The 19,216-nt window shown below is 37.9% G+C and overlaps 1 long non-coding RNA gene across 1 annotated transcript in view; it reads right to left on the reverse strand.

The window, feature by feature from the left end:
• Positions 1-17,669, reverse strand: part of LOC113918421 — a 55,014-nt gene extending 37,345 nt beyond the window's left edge. Inside the window, exons 1-2 of the long non-coding RNA XR_003518555.1 lie at positions 17,508-17,669; positions 8,481-8,655 (exon numbers count right to left, since the gene is read on the reverse strand). This is a non-coding gene — a long non-coding RNA (uncharacterized LOC113918421). The remainder of the gene's footprint in view (positions 1-8,480; positions 8,656-17,507) is intronic.
• Positions 17,670-19,216: the final 1,547 nt, after the last annotated feature.

Consider the following 19,216-nt stretch of genomic DNA (forward strand, 5'->3'; position numbering starts at 1 on the left):
CCAAGGACTGAGCAATGAAAGGAAGCTTTATTTTCAATCAGAAGTTTTTCTTCTCTCTGCTCTGCAACCCTCACCCCCACCCCTATTCCTGCCATGGTTTCCAAAACTATCATCTCAATAAAAGCTTAGGTGAAATAAAAGAAAGAACTAAAATAACATGTGAATTAAGTAAGTTGGTTGTTCATTCTTAATGTGTTCCTTCAGCTGGCAAATCACAACAGACTTGCACCTACCGATAGACTCAGGGGTTTCTATTCGTGGCCACAAAGCAAAATAAATGGCAAATCCACCAGTTTGGTCAGGCTCATTAGGTACTTTACATACAGATGTACCGTAGGAAATATATAAGAAGCCCAGAAACAATCTTGGGAGAAAAATCTCAAAGATCACTATTTGGTTGATGGGTTGCTGTCAAATCCTCCTGCTCTGTTCAGCAATGGGACATTTCTAAATAAGCATTAATGCAGAACTGATTCCAACTTAGATTGCTGAATCACTGTCTTGAAATGGTAAGTCCAAGTTCAAATTTAAAGGAATATAAGTTAAGCATCTATATTCACCTACTTGGATTCTCACTTCAATTGACATTTCATGCATTCATGACACGTTCCACCCTCACCAGATCTTTTGCTTCCAGAATAAACTCAAACAAAACCACTTATTAACAGAGTAAAAACAATTAGAATCAACAAGGCAGGAAGAAGTGGAGAGTCCAGGGCTAGAAGTGTTGATCAACATAAGTGGACACACATGGGTCCTGATTAAATTTTCTCCTGATTTATCCCATATAGAGTTACAAGGAACCAGTAAAAACACTTTTGGAATCTTTGGAAAATTTAAATTATTGAGAAGGTCACTTGAACTTGCAGATTGTAAAAGGAATAAAATGGGCATAGATGTTAACTGACCCTTGTTCATTGGCAAAATCAATTAACCTCAAACTGACTCATACTGCACCAACAACATTTAACAAAATATCAGAGAGTTGGGGGCTTTTTAAAAGTCAGTTAAATGATTTAAAATGCTGAGTTGACTAAGGTCTTGTCTTTGTTATACTGAGCCCTTCCCCAACACCATCTGAATATCACATTTTTCAGATATCTGCACTGATTGCTCCAGCTAAAACTGGTTAATTCCTTCCTAATCAGAACTCCTAGCACTTTATTAGAAACACTAATGTTTCCCTCTTCTTACTCTATTTACCTACCGTATGAACTCAGCCTCAGACTCAAGACACTAAAAATAATAATCCTATATTCAGAAGAATATTATACAAATGGACAGGTAGAAGTCATGTCTTCTTTTTTAATTTTTCACAATTCCTTATGTATAGTAGGTACCAAAATATTAATTAAATGAATGTTTTCAATTTTCCTGTCACATACCATTATGTGGAAAGATCTCTAACCATTCTAATGCAGAGGAAGGACTGGCAAGATCCAAGTATCTCTTAAATCTTACTTTTCATGAACTTGCCTTCCTGCTTGTATCATACTTACACTAATTATCCAAAAGCTTGATTTCCTAGAGTACACAACTGTCAGGAGGAGGGAGATATACCAGAATGCTGAACGAGTGACAAGAAGAAATCACTTTAAAATTAAAACTCTTTCTTAGCTATGTTAAGTCATGTTCTCTAAGGAAAAGGCTGTAGCAGAGATTTACATCCAGAATTTATTCTTCCCCCCAGTTACAGACAGTAACTGGTGACAGTTGTAACAAGGTGACAATTGTAACAAGGTGACAATATCTGCAAGGGGGTAAAGAATGAAGGATGAGACAGAAGGAGAGATTGAATTGTGATACAGAAACAGAGGTTTCACCAAATGCCATTGGGAGTTCAGGGGACGGAATAACCCTTCAGAGTTGTTCCAAATTGAGTTAAGAGAACGTGGGACATTTTGCATATCACCTAGTCACTGGACACAGACCCCTTCCAAACAAAGTATAGGCTTGGGAAAGGACAATTTCCAGAGAGGGACTTGGGTGAAAGCAGTCAATACTTCAGAGAACCGAAGGAATGAGCACCTCAGTCTTGAAGTAGGGAAACTAAGTGGTGGACCACAGTATCCCCTGCAAAGCTAATCTACAAAGTAATCCACATATATGGCCAATGAAGTGAATATATATCCAAATTAATCGGCACTGCTATTTAACCAAGAATATCAAGTCACTAAGTCATAAAGTCATATTTTTATATTATTTTAAGAGGTTATTGAGAAAATGAGGTATCTAAAATATAATTTCTATCATTTCCTCTACCAAACATCTAATGAGAGCACAAGTATCGCCCTACATAGTGATTTAGTTAAATGAAATTAGGAAAATGCTGCTTGGATCCATTGCTTTCCCAAAAGAGGCTGGTAGGAACAGATACTCTACTCAGCTTTATGACATTATTGCTAATACTGGAATGAGATGAAAGAGTATTATAATTAAGAATACAGGTCCTAGCTGTGCCTGGCATACAGTTAATTCCCTTTAATGGTAGTATGAAAATGTAATATTATAAAAGATCCAGTAATATTTATCAGTTTATCACCACTCTTAAGTAGAAATTGTCAAGAAAAAATGCTATTCTCCAGGTTTGGTGTAGAATTATTACTTATAGAAAATAGTTTACATGAGTAAATGAGTTTGGGTAGATGGATGAGAAGTCAACAGGGCTCCCCCAATATTAGACACCAAAATGTGCTTAAACAGGCTCAAATTAGTGCAATAACCATTATTCTAAAAGTCAGAGTGGCCTACCGTAAGAACTCAGCCTCAGACTCAAGACACTAAAAATAATAATCCTATATTCAGAAGAATATTATACAAATGGACATATTACCAGTTGGAAGCTAGTCAGGAATAATATCATGGATGTGTTATAGAAAAGTAGTTAAGAATGGGAGCCCTTAAGTCAAACAGGGAAAAAAATTCTCATAATACTGCTTTTCCGCTATGTATATTCTTAGGACAAGTTATTAACTTTTCTGGGCCTCACTTTTCTCAGTACAACTAGGAATAATCCAGTCTCATTAAGATTATGATGCTATCAAGGTGACATCAGTAAGACGTCAGGCTAGAAAGACCTATCACTCATCCCCCAACCAAAACAGCAATTTTAAGACTACCCACAAAAAAAAAAAAAAAAAAAAAAAAAAACAGCTCTGGGAGAGCCCCAGAGTATAATGAGAAAGTTGCAACAACCCAGTGGAGCACAAAAACTGATGACAGCTGCATAGAAAGGCAAAGAAAGCATTTTATCTACAACACCCTCTCCCCCAGCCTGGCATACTTGGGCAACAAGAGGGCCCCAAATTCCCCTATGGGGATAAGAAGAGCAGGAGAACCCCAGAACTCTAGCCACCGAGGACCACAGCAGTCCTCACTGCTGCCTTAGATACACACAGCTTGTCCCACCAAGGACCCCCACAGTCTTTGTTGAAGCTGACTTCAGCTAATAGAGCTGCCCAGAGTCCACACCACTATGCCTCTTACCTCCAGCCACAGCACCCCACCCAGATGGCACTCATGGGGGAAGGTCTTCCTCCACCAAAGCTGGCCCACAAAGTCTAGAATAGAGGACTGCTCCTTCAAATGCATGTGTTCTTAACACAAGTGTTCAGTGATTAGATGGGAGGCATCCTTTCACAGTGTAAACATATATCAAATCAACATGAAGTATCTCACAATTTTGTCACTTATACTTCAATAAAGCTGAAAAAGGAAGACTCAAATAAATAAAATCAGAAAATAAAAGAGAAGACATTACTACAATAGATACCTCAAAAATTAAAAGGAACATAAGAGACCCTTGCGATTCAAAGCAATTCCCATCAAAATATCAATGACATTCTTTATAGAAGTAGAAAAACAATCTAAAATTTGTGTGGAACTACAAAAGACCCTGAATAGTCAAAGCCATCTTGAGCAAGAACAAGCTCAAAGCATCACCCTTTCTGATTTCCAAATATATTACAAAACCACAGAAACCAAAATAGTATGATACTGACATAAAAACAGATATATACACCAATGGAATAGAACAGAAAGCCCAGAAATAAATCCACTTATCTATGGCCACCAGATCTTCGACAAAGGTGTCAAGAGTACACAGTGGGGGAAGAATAGTCTCTTTGGTAAACCATGTTGGGAAAACTAAATATCCATACACAGAAGAAAAAAAAAGTGGACTCATCTCACTCCATCTACAAAAATCAACTTAAATGTCTTATTTGACTTAAGCATAAGACCTGGAATTTTAAAACTATTAAAAGAAAATATAAGGAAAAGCCTTCTTGACATTGTTCTAAGCAATGATATTTTAGATACGACACAAAAAGCACAGGCAACAAAAGCAAAAGATATGTGGGACTGTATCAAACTGAAAAGCTTCTGCACAGCAAAGGAACCCATGAATAAAATGAAAAGCAATCTATGGAATGGGAGAAAATATTTACAAATATTTACAAAATATTTACAAATTTTTATTCCTATACCTCAATAGAAAAAAAAAGATTTAAAAATTGACAAAGGACCTTAATAGACTCTCAAAAGAAGACATACAAATGGCCCAGAGGTATATGAAAAACTTCTCAATATCACTAATCATCAAGGAAATGCAAATCAAAACTATAATGTTTTTATTTACTTAAGATGAAAATAGGTAAAGATTTTCACTCCTGCTAGAATGGCTGTTATCAAACAGACAGGAGATAACAAATGTTGGTGAGGATGTGGAGAAAAGGGAAATGTTGTACACTTTGGTGAAAATGTAAATTGGCATGGCCATTATGAATTTACATTATGAAATGTAAATTGGCATAGCCATTATGAAATACATGATGAAATACATTATGAAATTTGAGGATGTTCCTCAAAAAATTAAAAACAACTGCCTCATGATCCAACAATCCCACTTCTGGGTATACACATCCAACGGAAAGGAAATCAGTAATCTCAGAGATATCTATTCTCGCATGTCCATTGCAGCATTATTCACAATAGCTAAGATATAGAAACAACATAAATGTCCACTGATAGATAAATAGAAAAGCAAAAGTGGTGTGTGTGTGTGTATATGATGGAATATTTGTTCAGCCATGAAAAAGAAGGAAATCCTGACATTTATGACAACATAGATGAGCCCGAAAGACATTATATTAAGTGAAATAAGCCAGACACAGAAAGACAAATACTTCATGATCTCACATATATGTAGAATATAGTCACAATATAGAATAATAGTCACATTTGTTAAAATGTTGAGTATAGTGGTGGCTTCCGGGGGCTCAGGGGAGGGGGAAATGGGAAGATGTTGGTCCAAGGGTACATTTCAGTTACACAAGATGAACAAGTTCTGAAGATCTAACATACAGCAATGTCAATATAGTTAATAATACTGTATTGTATACTTGAAATTTGCTAAGAGGGTAGATGTTAAGTATTCTCACCACAAGAAAGGAAGGAAGGTAGGGGGCACCTGGCTGGCTTAGTCAGAGGAGCATGCAACTCTTGATCTTGGGGTTGTGAGTTCGAGCCCCAGTTGGCTGTATATACTTAAAAATAAAATCCTGAAAAAAAAGAAGGAAGGAAATGGTAACTACATGAAATGATGGATATGTTCATTGGCTTGACTGGCAATCATTTCACAATGTGTGTGTGTGTATATATATATATATATATATATCTCAAAATAGGTTGTACAACCTAAACATACACAATTTTTGCCAATTATATCTCAACGAAGACGGGAGGGAGATCATGGTATTATTACATAGGATTATATGTGGAAAGTGCTTAGCATAATGTTTCATAAATTCATACATCCATATAATCAGTAAATACCAAATAGTATATTTGAAGATATTACAAATTTGAAGAACTATATTGAACCTTCAGTGAAATATGTTCTGTGGAACAGAGCTGAGAAAATTATCTTTTGAAAACTTGGGTTATAAAATCCTCCGAAGCCCGATGATATTGTGAAACAATGGTCAACCTCAATTGTCCTAGCACAGCATATTCCTGCATCGTGGTTTCAAACTTTTTAGCTTGCAGTGCCTCTAAAAGATTTTTGAAAAACTCTGTACTACTTCATATATTTAACTTTACTGCTTTTCTTTTTTTCAAAAGATTTTATTTATTTATTTGAGATAGAGAGCAAGAAGGAGCATGAGTAGGGGGGAGAGGTGGTGGGAGGGGAAGAAGCACACTCCCCGCTGAGCAAGGAGCCCGATGCGGGACTCGATGCCAGGACCCTGGGATCATGACCTGAGCCGAAGGCAGATGCTTAACCGATTGAGCCACCCAGGTGCTCCTAACTTTACTTTTTATTATGGGTTTTTAAATTTTGTTTCTTATGATCAGGAAAAAGACATGTATACATTTCATGAAATAAAATAGATGAGGTCTCATTGGAATAAATACTTCATAATATGCTTTGTTGAAATAGGCATTAACTCTCTTATTGAATTAAGCGCAGCTGATCTGCAAACCCATCTCAGAAACAGCCTCTGTAGGAAGTGCCTCTATAGAAATTAAAGTTAGTTTCCTGGCTCCACAAGACTGGGTTGGAAGTTTAGTATGATACATTTGACTAGTTCTTCATACTTTTCAAAGAAACTTCATACTCCTCTCTCCGGATGGGCTTTATCTCTGAACTATCACTTGGTGAGAGAACCACCATTCTTGAATCTTGGTGGCCTTTATAAAGAGAGCAAAAGGAAAATGGCTAAAAATAAGCTGTCCTGAAGTTGAAGATATTCCCATACATTTTGACTTTCTGTGCTTAATTCAGCCCACTTATTTTAGCCCTCTTCTTTCAGGGAAATATGTTTTCAATTCTTGGGAAAATGGAAGGATGATAATTTCCCACAAGGTCAATGATGAGAAGCAATGCCAATATATTTATAGCCTGTTTCAACAGAAGAGAGAAAAAAAAGGCAAAGAGATGGTGATATTTTTTAAGTGCTGCAACTGCTCCATAAAATCACTGGCTCTTGGGTTGTAAAGGAAATATTGACAAAATCTGAAACCTAATTGATGGTTATCAAAGATTATGCAGATAACTTAAAAACTCTTAGGTAACATTTACACCCACCAAGTCTCCTAAACCAATATCCTGGAAAGAGGTGAAATTTACCTTTACATTATCAATGAGGGAAAAGTCACAGAATTCTTGAGCTTGAAGCATTTTGAAAATATCTAGCTCACTAACTTCATTTTCAGGTGCCCAGAAAATGTGGAAATAGGGACACCTGGGTGGCTCAGATGGTCAAGTGTCTGCCTTCGGCTCAGGTCGTGATCCCAGGGTCCTGGGATCGAGTCCCGCGTTGGGCTTCCTGCTCCGCGGGAAGCCTGCTTCTCCCTCTGCCTCTCTCTCTCTCTCTCTCTCTCTCTCTCTCTCTGACTCTCATGAATAAATAAATAAAAACATTTTAAAAACAAGAAAATGTGAAAGTATAAGAAGTATTTTTTAACATATCCTTTAAAACCCAATATCTTTTTTTTAGAAAGAAAACAAATGATATCTAGTGCAGACATCAAATGGGGAATAAGAGAAGAATCTCTTCTGATGCTCTCTTTCTGCTGAGGTTGAAATTAAGGGTATTTCTTCCACAGCCAGGTTGCAAAGAGTTGGTATAGCAGAAACTCTTTATTAAAAAAATGCTAGACAAAGTACTTATCATAAAAGGCTAACTGTAATGTGTTAGGATTTTGTTCTCCAATTAGATGAAATTATTACATTCTAGGGAGTCTGTGAATAGTTTAATAGTTTAAAGCCCAAGTCAATGAAATAAATAAATTTAACCCCCACATTGTTCAGCTATGTAGGCACTGTTCCAAGCTGAAGCTTGCTCCCTGACCTTGACCAGTCTTTTCAAGAATCTGTATTAGGGTTAACAACTCAGTAAGCAAGTGCAGATCATTCAACAAAAACTCATTCACCATGACTGGAAATGCACCTCAAAGCACATATACTGCTAATGGAAACATACTAAAGATAGAATCCTAGAACAGTAGGCTTAGAAGGGACCTCTGAGATCATCTAATATAGCCTTCAATTGACCTCTAACAAAACTTAGAGAAGTTGAATAATTTGTCTAAAGTGAAGAGCAGGGCTTGAAATAAAACTTCTGATCATCCTGAGTATCATGTTCTTCAACTGCAAATATAACTTATTTATATATTACCTGGCCTACTCACTTCATTGGGTGGTTATAAAGTTTAAAATGAAGTAATGTAGGGGTGCCTGGGTGGCTCAGTTGGCTAAGCATCTCAGCTCAGGTCATGATCCAGGGTCCTGGGATCAAGGCCGGCGTTGGGGGTCCCTGATCAGTGGGGAGCCTGCATCTCCCTCTGCCTCTCCCCGCACTCATGCTCCCTCTCTCCCTCTCAAATAAATAAATAAAATCTTTTTAAAAAATGGAGTAATATAGATGAATGCACTATTTTTTTTTTAAGGAAAGAAAGACTGTCATATGCAATACCTCATTTGGACGTGTCTGGAGTCTTGGAGGCTTGACTACCCTATGTTCTCCTATAAATGGTCCTTGAGAGCTTGTTTGGACGTTCTAGTAGGGAAGCACAATTACTGGTACACCCTTCACTGAAGAATGGTCCTCCTCTGTCAGGGAAGGTTGTCCTCTTCAACCAAGTGCACAGCTTCAGGAGAGACACACATAGAGCAGTGAGAAAGAAATAGGCAGCCAGATCAACCTGACAATTGATAGGGTGACAAACGTTACAGCCAGATACCCTCACATCTGATGAGTGCACTATTTCAAAGTGATCCAGACATTGCAATGAAATGTAAGGCTGTATTCTTTGAGAAGGAGCATCTTATAAAGAGAATCTGAATTCAAATCCTAGTTTAACCATTTATGGGATAACTTGGGAAAATCCCTTCACATCTCTGAGCCTGAAGTTCATCTTTAAGAAAGGGAAAATAATGAACTATTCTGCCAACCTTATATAGTTGAAAGTCTCAAATGAGGTAGATGATTATTCATGGTTAAGGTCATAGTAAACTATAAAGTGTTATGACAGCAAAACCAAATATAACTCATGTTCCATGTGCCCCAGTTTACACAGAGTAGGAGAAACAGTCCAGCAAAAAATACAAACATACATGCACACACACACATATGCACATGTGCACACATACTTGTTATTGTCTGGGGTTCTTTTTTTTTTAAGATTTTATTTATTTATTTATTTGAGAGAGCAAGAATGAGAGAGAGAGAGAGAGAGAGCACATGAGAGGGGGGAGGGTCAGAGGGAGAAGCAGACTCCCCACTGAGCAGGGAGCCCGATGCGGGACTCAATCCCGGGACTCCAGGATCATGACCTGAGCCGAAGGCAGTCGCTTAACCAACTGAGCCACCCAGGCACCCCTTTTTATTTCTATTTTAGCCATCTTAGTGGATAAGAAGTGGTATCCCATTGTGGGTTTGATTTGCATGTCCCTAATGACTAATGATATTGAGCTTCTTTTCATACACTTGTATCTCTTTCATATATGTTCTCACATTCCATTGGCTATCTTTTTATTTTCTTGATAGCGTCATTTGAAGCACAAGAGTTTTTAATTTTGATGAAGTCCCATTTTTTTTCTTTTTTTTTAATTTTTTTATTGTTATGTTAATCACCATATATTACATCATTAGTTTTTGGTGCAGTGTTCCATGATTCATTGTTTGTTCATAACACCCAGTGCTCCATGCAGAACGTGCCCTCCTCAATACCCATCACCAGGCTAACCCATCCCCCTACCCCCCTCCCCTCTAGAACCCTCAGTTTGTTTTTCAGAGTCCATCATCTCCCATTTAACTTCTTTCTTCTGTAGCTTGTGCTTTTAGTGTCTTCTTTTTTAATTTTGCACTCATACATATAAATACACAATACAGACTGCTTTAATACGAGTCCAGGAACCAGGGACTACCTGCTCCAAAGCTGTCCTAGACACAGTGGATTTTGGCGGGATATAAGAGACAGATTAGAACACTGTACCATGTGAATTCATTGATTCATTGATTTCTATGCTCTTTCACCATCCCACCCCTCCACTCCCACCATACCCCTCCCTTAATTTTTGCCAAAGTTCCTTTTAGAAGATTCCAAAATTATCACAACTGAACTAAAGGAAAAAAGTTTACATCTCTGACAAGACATGTTGGGAAATCAGTATGTTCTCAATGATCTTTGTGCTACACCTTCAATTAAAAAGTTCAGAAGGGCCGGTACAGAAAGTATGGACCCAGAAGGCGTGGAACTGGGTAGAATCATGATTATTATCATCTCATAAGGGCACCAAATTTGCAAGAAGAAGTGACAGCTAAAAGCCTGAAAAGAAAAGTTGGAAAAGTATAAAAAGTAAATACAAGAACATGAAAATACATAGTGGCCTATGTTCATTTTTCAAAGGAAGAGATCATTCTCCATATCTCAGGGGGTATTAATGTGTATTATTGGCCAGTACTTCTTTTCCAAAGTAGATGAAGTTTAGTTTACACCCACCTAAAGGGAGATTGGGGCACTCATAGCATTCTGACTACAACAAAATGGAACCAGAATAAACCAGAAAGTTTCAGTCCCGATTCCCTAATTATAGAAAAGAGTATTTGATTGGTCTCAGCTGGTCTAGTTACCACCTCTTCTCCAATCAAAGTGGCCAACATCATGTAGTACAAACATGACTCCTACAGTACGGAAAGCTGAAAACATATCTAAGATGAGAATGGCTTAAGGTAGTGTCACTACCTGGTGGGAAGAACAATAGTAGTCTATCAAGTTACATGATCTCTAGGCAAGTCCATAGTCTTTACAATAGGTGCATTTTTTAAATGAGTCTGTCCCATTAAGAATCGGTGGGGTTTTTCTAACTTTTGTATACACACACACAATTCCCATAAATCAGTAAATTACCCACTGCAATTATGAGATTAAAATATCTTTTACAAATACATATCTATGTTTAGTTCTTTCTCTAAACACAGTGAATTCTCCCATAACACAAAATAACCCCAAATTCTGAGGGGGGGGTTTTTTTGTGTTGCAAAGTTAAACTACATTTAACTTTCTCAAGTGAATAGTTTCAAGTTGTATTTTCAACTGGGAGCATGGATCAGTGGTTAAAAACAGGAAGTTTGATGAGTAAATTTGAAACCAGTGAAAATACAGATGATAATGAGGGAAATACAGAAAAACCTGAAATTGTCCACAGATGTGACCGTTATGGAGTGGTTCCTAAGTTTTTCTACATGAAGCTGATAGTAGAAAACACGATTGCAATATCCTGTCAAATGAGCAGTAAATCAACAGAGAGCAATCATTGTCTGTTCTCACATGCCAACTTAAAGTATTTTCCTTAGTGTTTTGGAGATTTAGTAAAGTTTTGTGACCTTTGCTCAAGAAATCACAGAATAATAATTGTCTGAGACCAGGATGCTAACAGAATTATTTAAAAATCAATCATGCAAATTTTAAGGAAGAGTACCAGAATTCATTGAAAAGCACAGCCAAAAGAGCTAAATTGAAGTTGTTTCAAGTTTTTCTCAAAGGCAATTTTAGAACCCCCTCAGAGGGTGAAGCCTATATACTGGTGGATAAGAGTGAAACAGGAAAGCAAGGGAAAAGCATGTCAAATAATTCATCTCTGTATGGCTCTAAAGGCATAAACAACCATTTGGGAGAATGACGTTAATCATTTGAATTAAAGCATCAGTATTAATAATTTGGCCATTTCCTTGGTCTTTGCTTGCTATGTTTATGATGGTATGTTTGATGGTAAATGATGGGTAAACAAATTTCTCCTGAGTTACTGACATGTGTCCAAATCTAAGACACACAAATCTATAGGAGGGGGTGACGGTCACGGCCTCAGCCCTCACAAACCCTGAAAGCCCAAGCAATTTCTGCAAAATTCTCCAAAAGCACACTTCCTCAAAGATTTCTTCTGATTTTCCAAATGTTTTCAATGGGACAATTAACATTCCATGTCGTGCCTTAGAATATGTTTTAAGTATTCTTTTTTCAACAAATTCATGATGAAATGGAACTTTTCAACCACATAGATGTAAGCTGTCTGAACTAGAAGAAAGGCCTGGTCAGGGATAAACTGCTACTTTTCATCTCAAAGAACTTTTTAATTTTTTTCCGAAGACTTTTATTTCTTTATTTTAGGGGGGAGAGGAGCAGAGGTGGAAGGACAAGCGGACTCCAAGCGGAGCACAGAGCCTGACCCACGGCTCAATCTCCCGACCCTGGGATCGTGACCTGAGCTGAAACCAAGAGTTGGTGGCCTCATCGGCTGAGCCACCCAGGCGCCCCTCAAAGAACTTTTTAAAAATCATACTTAATTTGCCTGCTTAAAGATCTTCTTGGAATGCGTCAAGTCCTCACTTATGATTCAGAGTTATGAAACAAACCTCTGGAAGTATAAGATACGCATCTTATATCTTAGCCAAGGCAAGCCTATTTGTCCTAATGTTACTGAGCGATCTGGCACACCTAGGCATTTTTTGAGGTGCTTACCTTACGTACTCTTGGATCTCGCCCTAGAGGAGTTCTGTCACAAACCACAGCTCATCAGTAATAGGCTTTTATTGAGCACCATTATGTACTTGGCACTTAGACCCTTCCATGTGCTTAGACTGCTTTATCTCTGCTTGGGTCAAAGTGACAAGTGACTTTACCCAGTGACAGGAGTGATATCAGGATCGCATCAGACTGCCTGACACATGCCAGGATTCGGGGCGCCCCTGTGATGACTTACAGCTAGCCTTTCCAGTACATTGTCACTTCCTCTCTTTACCACATATCTCATTCTTTCCAGGGCGTTTCCTCTGTTTTCAAATACGGGGCAGTTTGCCACCATATCTTCTGTCTTGGAATGTTAATCATTATTCTATGCCAAGAATTACAATGAAATTAGGACAGAGACTGCTTTCAAAGCCCCCTCACGCTCTCCATATAATCCCAGTTATTGCTCCTCTTCTTGGGATTCATACTTCTCTGCGTTCCCTACTTTTCTGACCCAACCAAAAAATAATTACCTCATTCCCTAAATGAACTCCTTTTCTTTTTTTCTTCTTCTTCTTATTCCTCTTCAATCTTTCTTCTCTCATAAACAGTGGTTCTGTTGTCCATAAGACATTCACTTTCACGAATGGATCAGTATGTCAAAGTTTTATTATTTTAATTAATCCAAAAAAGATTGAGGGTCTACTAGACTAGCTAATTCAAAAAAATAGATATATTAATTAGACACAGTCTCAAAAGCTCTAGTCTCATGCGTCATGTTAGAAAAGGATTTGGCAGATGGAGACTGTTTAAATATCTTTCCAGACCCAGGAGGAAAGGCAAGAAAAATCAGGACGTGTCAAAAGAAAGAATGGTACCACTTGGCCAAAACAGACGCCATGTGTAGGAAAATCATGACACATACGTCTCTGAAGATAACTTGAACTCTAGGTTTTGTTACTTCATTTTCTGGGAAATAATGAAGCAGTGAAGATTTCTGAGTAGGGAAGTGGCCTACCCAAAGCATGCCTCAGGAAGGCGAATCAGCCAGCAGCGTCCAGGGTAAATCCCAATGTCCAGGACAGGAGCCAGGGCCATGTAGGAGCCACATCAATTGTCCAGACAAGAAGCAATGCACGTCTCAAGACAGAGGATCATAAGGGAAGGGAGGGGAAAATGAAACAAGGTGAAACCAGAGAGGGAGACAAACCATAAGAGACTCTAAATCTCAGGAAACAAACTGAGGGTTGCTAGAGTGGAGGAGGGTGGGAGGGATGGGGTGGCTGGGTGATAGACATCGGGGAGGGTATGTGCTATGGGGAGCACTGTGAATTGTGTAAGACTGATAAATCACAGACCTGTACCCCTGAAACAAATAATACATTATATGTTAATTAAAAAAAAAAAGAAGAAGCAATGCACTCTGAACTGAGGAGGCAATGTAACAAAAGGAAGGAAGGAGAAAAAAACATGTGAATAACACCTACATGTCAGGAACTACGTGAAGTACCTTGATAAGTATTAGTTGACTTTAAGAAAAATAAAAGTGGATATGACAGATATAACCAGGATCAGGGAAAAGAATAGGATTACTATTTATTGAGGAATAAGTATAAAATGTGCAACTTTTATCCAGTCCTCTCAATTGGCCATGTAAGGGGATGTTATTCTTCCCATTTTATAAATAAGGATGCCAAAACTCCATGAATTTAAGTAATTTTCTCAAGGCCAAAAGGGTTGTAAGTAGCAAAACCATGATCTGAACCCAGATTTATCTGACTCCAAAATAGAAAGTATATAGAATCTAATTTATTAGACATGGAACATGAGAAGGAAGAACACAATTTTCTTGTGAGTTTTGAAGGATGACTCATTAGTAGTGTTGTCATTAATAAAAACAAAATAAAGACAGAGAGCTTGGAGTTTTGTTAAGTGTAAGTTAATGAGCCTAGTTTTAAATCTGCTGAGTTTGAAATTCTGGCTGATTAAGTAAGAAAATCCTAGCAACAGTTGGAAATTGCTAAGCTTGGGAATCATCAGGAAGGAGATTTTAAAATGAAAGGCAAAGAGATTGAGGAAATTCATGTCAAAACAGTGTGAGTGGATGAGGAGCTAGTTGCCTAAGGCAAAGAATATGGATAAAAGAATATCTTTATGGAGCAGAAGAAGGGGAGCAACTAGTGAAGAAAGTAGAAAAGAAGTTCTCAGAAAGATGAAAGAACCAGCAGACTGTGGTATAAAGGAGGTTCCCCAGGAGAAAGTTCCAAGAAGTGAAATTTCCATAAATTACCTGGTGACCTCCAGAAGGTAGTTTCATAGAGGGGTGGAAGGTAGAAGTGGAACCATAGTACGAGGCGTTAAGAAATGAATGCATGAGCAAGAAGTGAAAGCAGAATTTGTACTCTGAGAAGTTTGGTGATAACGGGAGCTAAATACTAGCCTGCTCGAGTAGCAGGGTCAGAGGAGGGTTATTTCAGGATAGAAAGGGCCCTGACCATATTTGTGGGCAGAGGAGGAAAGATTAAAGATGGGAGAAAGATAGGACCTAAAGAACGGAGCAAAATCAAGAGGACCTGAGCAGTAACAGAATCTAGAACAGTGTTCTTGGCAAGAAAAAGAACAAGCTACCTTCTTAGGAGGCAGAAAAAGAGACCAGAGTTACCCTTCAGGAGATACTCAGAGAATTTACACAGAACTCAATAAACCTAAGGCAAATGGCTCAACAAGGCAGAGAAAAAGAGGCTCTCCACAAAAGGTTTGGAGTTCATATTCTAAAAGAAAGGGAAATGTTCATGTAGGTCAGAAAATGGAAATTCAGTTTTGAAAAGTTTCCAAGTTTCAATAATTTCTTCAGGTACTCTCTATAGCATTTATTCCATTTTTTCCAGAATCCAAAACTTATTCTCTAAAACGTATATATATCTCCTCTTGGACTGTGTGGTTATAATTTGGAAAACGAAGACAGTCTTTTTGGTTGTCAGAAATGAAGCAACTCTCTGTACTCTGATCTGTGTTCTTTTAAGGGCAAGGTTCAAGAGATTTACTTGAGTAAAGTTTTCAAAAGGAAGTTCTGACTCTAGTTTGTTCATTTTCAATGACTATCAATTATATGGTGATTTTGATTGGTCTATAAGTAACAACTGTCAATCCTCAGGAAAATGTTATATTTTACATGGATTCCCAACAGAAACTTTAAAATGAACTCAGTTACTAGAGCTATTTAGCTAGCCCTTTCCATTCTCACATCTAATCATGTATTGGTCTGGAACTCAGTGTTGGGTGCACAATGTATATGAATGCTATTTAATCCTCATAATAACCTTATAGTGTATTATTAATATCATTCCCATTTTGAACATAAGTAATTGAGGATTAAGTCAAGTCTCAGAGTCTCAGTCCTGGACTGACTTAAAAGCTTATGCATCTAAAAACTAAATTGTACCACCTCACAATTCAGTTGCATATTTTGTTACATATGGTGTTTTCTTCCTCGCTAATTTCTTTGTTACTAAGAACTCACCTTTATCTTCCCTCCTCATCATAAGAATAAATATATATTCCTTGAAATCAGACACCAAGTCTAGTACAGTCTGAAATATCATACATCTTCCAAAAATATGGAAGTAAATTGAAATAAATCAAAATTAACTTTAAAATAATTAATCTTCCTTCAACTAAAAAAATAAAATAATTAATCCTACTCCGTTTTTCATTCTGCTTTGTTTCCACTACCCTTCCTACACTCACCACCCCTCCTCCCCCCACTGGTTTCAAGAGAATATCCAAGTTTGGGAATGTGAATACTACTGTGAAAATAATACTGTAGAATAGCTTCTATAAACAAGACTGTGCTTAAGTCCAGTGTATAAATGCACTGAAGATGAATAGAGTCTTTTCATCGGCAATCACGCAGTAAGACTTGAGCTAAGGATTTCACTCCCATAGAGCTAATGTTTAATTGTTCATTGAGCACCTTCTATTTGCTTGACCCAGTCCCTGCCCTTTATGAGTTCGCAGACAAGTTGGAGGGACAGAGAGATGATTATAGAACAACCTGGTAATGCCAGAACAAGGTGGGAAGAATTGCCAGACAACAGCTTGACACTTTTTTCATCATTAATTACATGCATTTCAACCTAACTTCCCAATATGGGCTCATTTCCTTTTTGCATCAACACGAAGCTCTCAAATGAAACCACACAGTGTATTTCATTTCAAAATGAAACTCATGACACAGCGAAGCAGTGAATCATCCACAGAGGCCATGAAATTTCAATCCCAGTGGTTTCAAGACTGAGTCTTCAATCATTAAGCTGCATTGTGTATTTCTTGAACTGAACTTTTGTATCACCCATTTTAATTTAGATGATGATTGTCGAAATAGCTAATCTTCATGTTAAAACCTACAACTCTCCACATCTCTAAAAACTGAGTTTGGAACAAAGAGGAAACAAAGTGGGGAAACTATTCTCCTTACTGACCTAGATAATGGAGGAAACTAGAGATTTGATCACAATTTTTCCACAGTGGCTATCCTCACAATCTAAACCTGTATTATTATTTTTTACTTTATTGTGAGCCCTACAGAATTTTTGTAAGTCAACATAAAGATGTATCTTTTGGCTTTGGAAAGTTATTAAATGCAAAGCAAAAAAAAAAAAACAGAGCTAAGAAATCTTACAGTGAAGAGTAGACCCAGGTCAAGAACACATTTCGAGATTCATGAGGGTGCCCTTAATGCAGTAGCTTCCTACACCGTGAGTGATGTCACAGCTATTTGTCTATTTCCTGCCTTCCTCTTAAAAAAAAAAAAAAAAAAACTCAGTGATTTCTCAAGGTTAAAACCCAGGTCGGTATGACTCGACTACCCAAGTAAGTCTATTAGATTTCATTGTTCTTAGTCTTACACACCAAAACAAATCCATATAACACAAAAGGAAATGGATACTAAAAGTATATCTCAGTAATGCAAAAAAAAAAAAAATTACTTTTACCTTAACTTTCGGTTAATTTCCAAAGTGTTCTTGTATATCCCAGAGTACACCAAATCTTGTGTGATCTTGTGTCATCTCAACCTCCGTACTCTTTCTCTTCACCCCACAGTCACTACCTCACAGTTGTGCACAGGCATTCCCGCTTCAGGCCTGCCATGCTAAGGTTATGTGAAGAATGCATAGACAAGTGAGTAAGAAACATTAAAACCGTCTCAGAGGGCAACCTCAAGGCTGCAGGTCACATGATGGTTTCCCATTGCCTGACATGCATGAAAACAAGAAGTTCATTCATGTAATTCTCACTGGAAAATCCTAATGAGTTACCAGCTATATGACAAGAAAAAAAATTGATAGCCAACATCCAACCTCTTTATTCCATCTAATGGAGAGGTGACAATAAGCTAGAAAGAGGTGCTTGGATTTCACAACTCCTAGTGACTTGGTTTTGGTCAAAATCAAGGTCCTTCCTAAATACTTATCAGCCAGAAAGAAGGGTGAGACACAGAACCACTTCCATTGTGACACATCTTCCTCTATCAACACTACCAATGTTAGTGTACAGGCAGATCAAATCCTAGTCTTTTCTTCTTTCTTTATAATGGAGCCACATCTTATTCCAGGATTAGGTGAGTCAGCCCACAAAGTGAAAATCTCATGTAATTCAAATTACCTCTGAAAATTCCTGAAATGCCCCATGGAGTTCAGTGTTTTCTTGTGATCTTATCAGTTCTCATCTGTTTCTCTAGGACTTTTTATTAATTTTCAATTCCTACCTTGAGCATGTCAATAAATCCTCCACTACCCACTTACCAAGTCCCTTGAAAATCTACTTCACATCTTTATTGTTGTTCAGTGAAACCCTTAAAATTAGTCATACAATCTTTCCTAGGATTTCCCCCAAAGACATTGACTATCTCAGGCTTGATTGCATCTTCTGTCTCAGTAGAGTGGACAAATAACCACACTACTGTTCATCCCAACCTTTACCCCAGTTTCTGTCTCCCCACCTCTGTACTGTCCCTGCTCCCCATTCTTTCCTTTCCTCTTCTAATTTCTGCAAAGTTCAATTTGGATAAATCAATTGCTCATATCATGAAAATCTGTACTGAGGATATATTCTCAAGAAACATTTATAAACCCATTTACCTGGCTTTCTTTGACGATAACTATTATTTTGTATTGCTCTCATTGGTTCATCCATTGATTCATCCATCTCACAAAATATTTCTTATATACCGAATATATACCAGACGCCGTTCCAGGCACTGGGAATCCATCAGTGTTCACAACGGGCAAAATCTCTGGTGTCAAGAAAATCATTTTCCAGTATGGTAGACAGTAAATAGATATTCCCCGAGCAGACTGTCAAGCAGGGGTGAATGCTAGAAAACGGGGATAGGACAGTCACGCATGGCCTCTGAAAAAATAATATTCAAGGGGCGCCTGGGTGGCTCAGTCCATTAAGCCTCCGCCTTCAGCTCAGGTCATGATCCCGGGGTCCTGGGATCAAGCCCCATGTTGGGCTCCCTGCTCCGCGGGAAGTCTGCCTCTTCCTCTCCATCAGCCTCTCCCCCAGCTCATGCTCTCTCAGGCACTCTCTCTCTCTCTCAAATAAATAAATACAAAATCTTTTTTAAAATTATATTCAAGCAAAGACCTAAGTAAGGAAGGAGACAAGCCATGGATATGTAGGAGAACAGTGTTGAAGA

This window comes from Zalophus californianus, chromosome 1 (genome assembly GCF_009762305.2).
Source record: "Zalophus californianus isolate mZalCal1 chromosome 1, mZalCal1.pri.v2, whole genome shotgun sequence".
NCBI lineage: Eukaryota > Metazoa > Chordata > Mammalia > Carnivora > Otariidae > Zalophus > Zalophus californianus.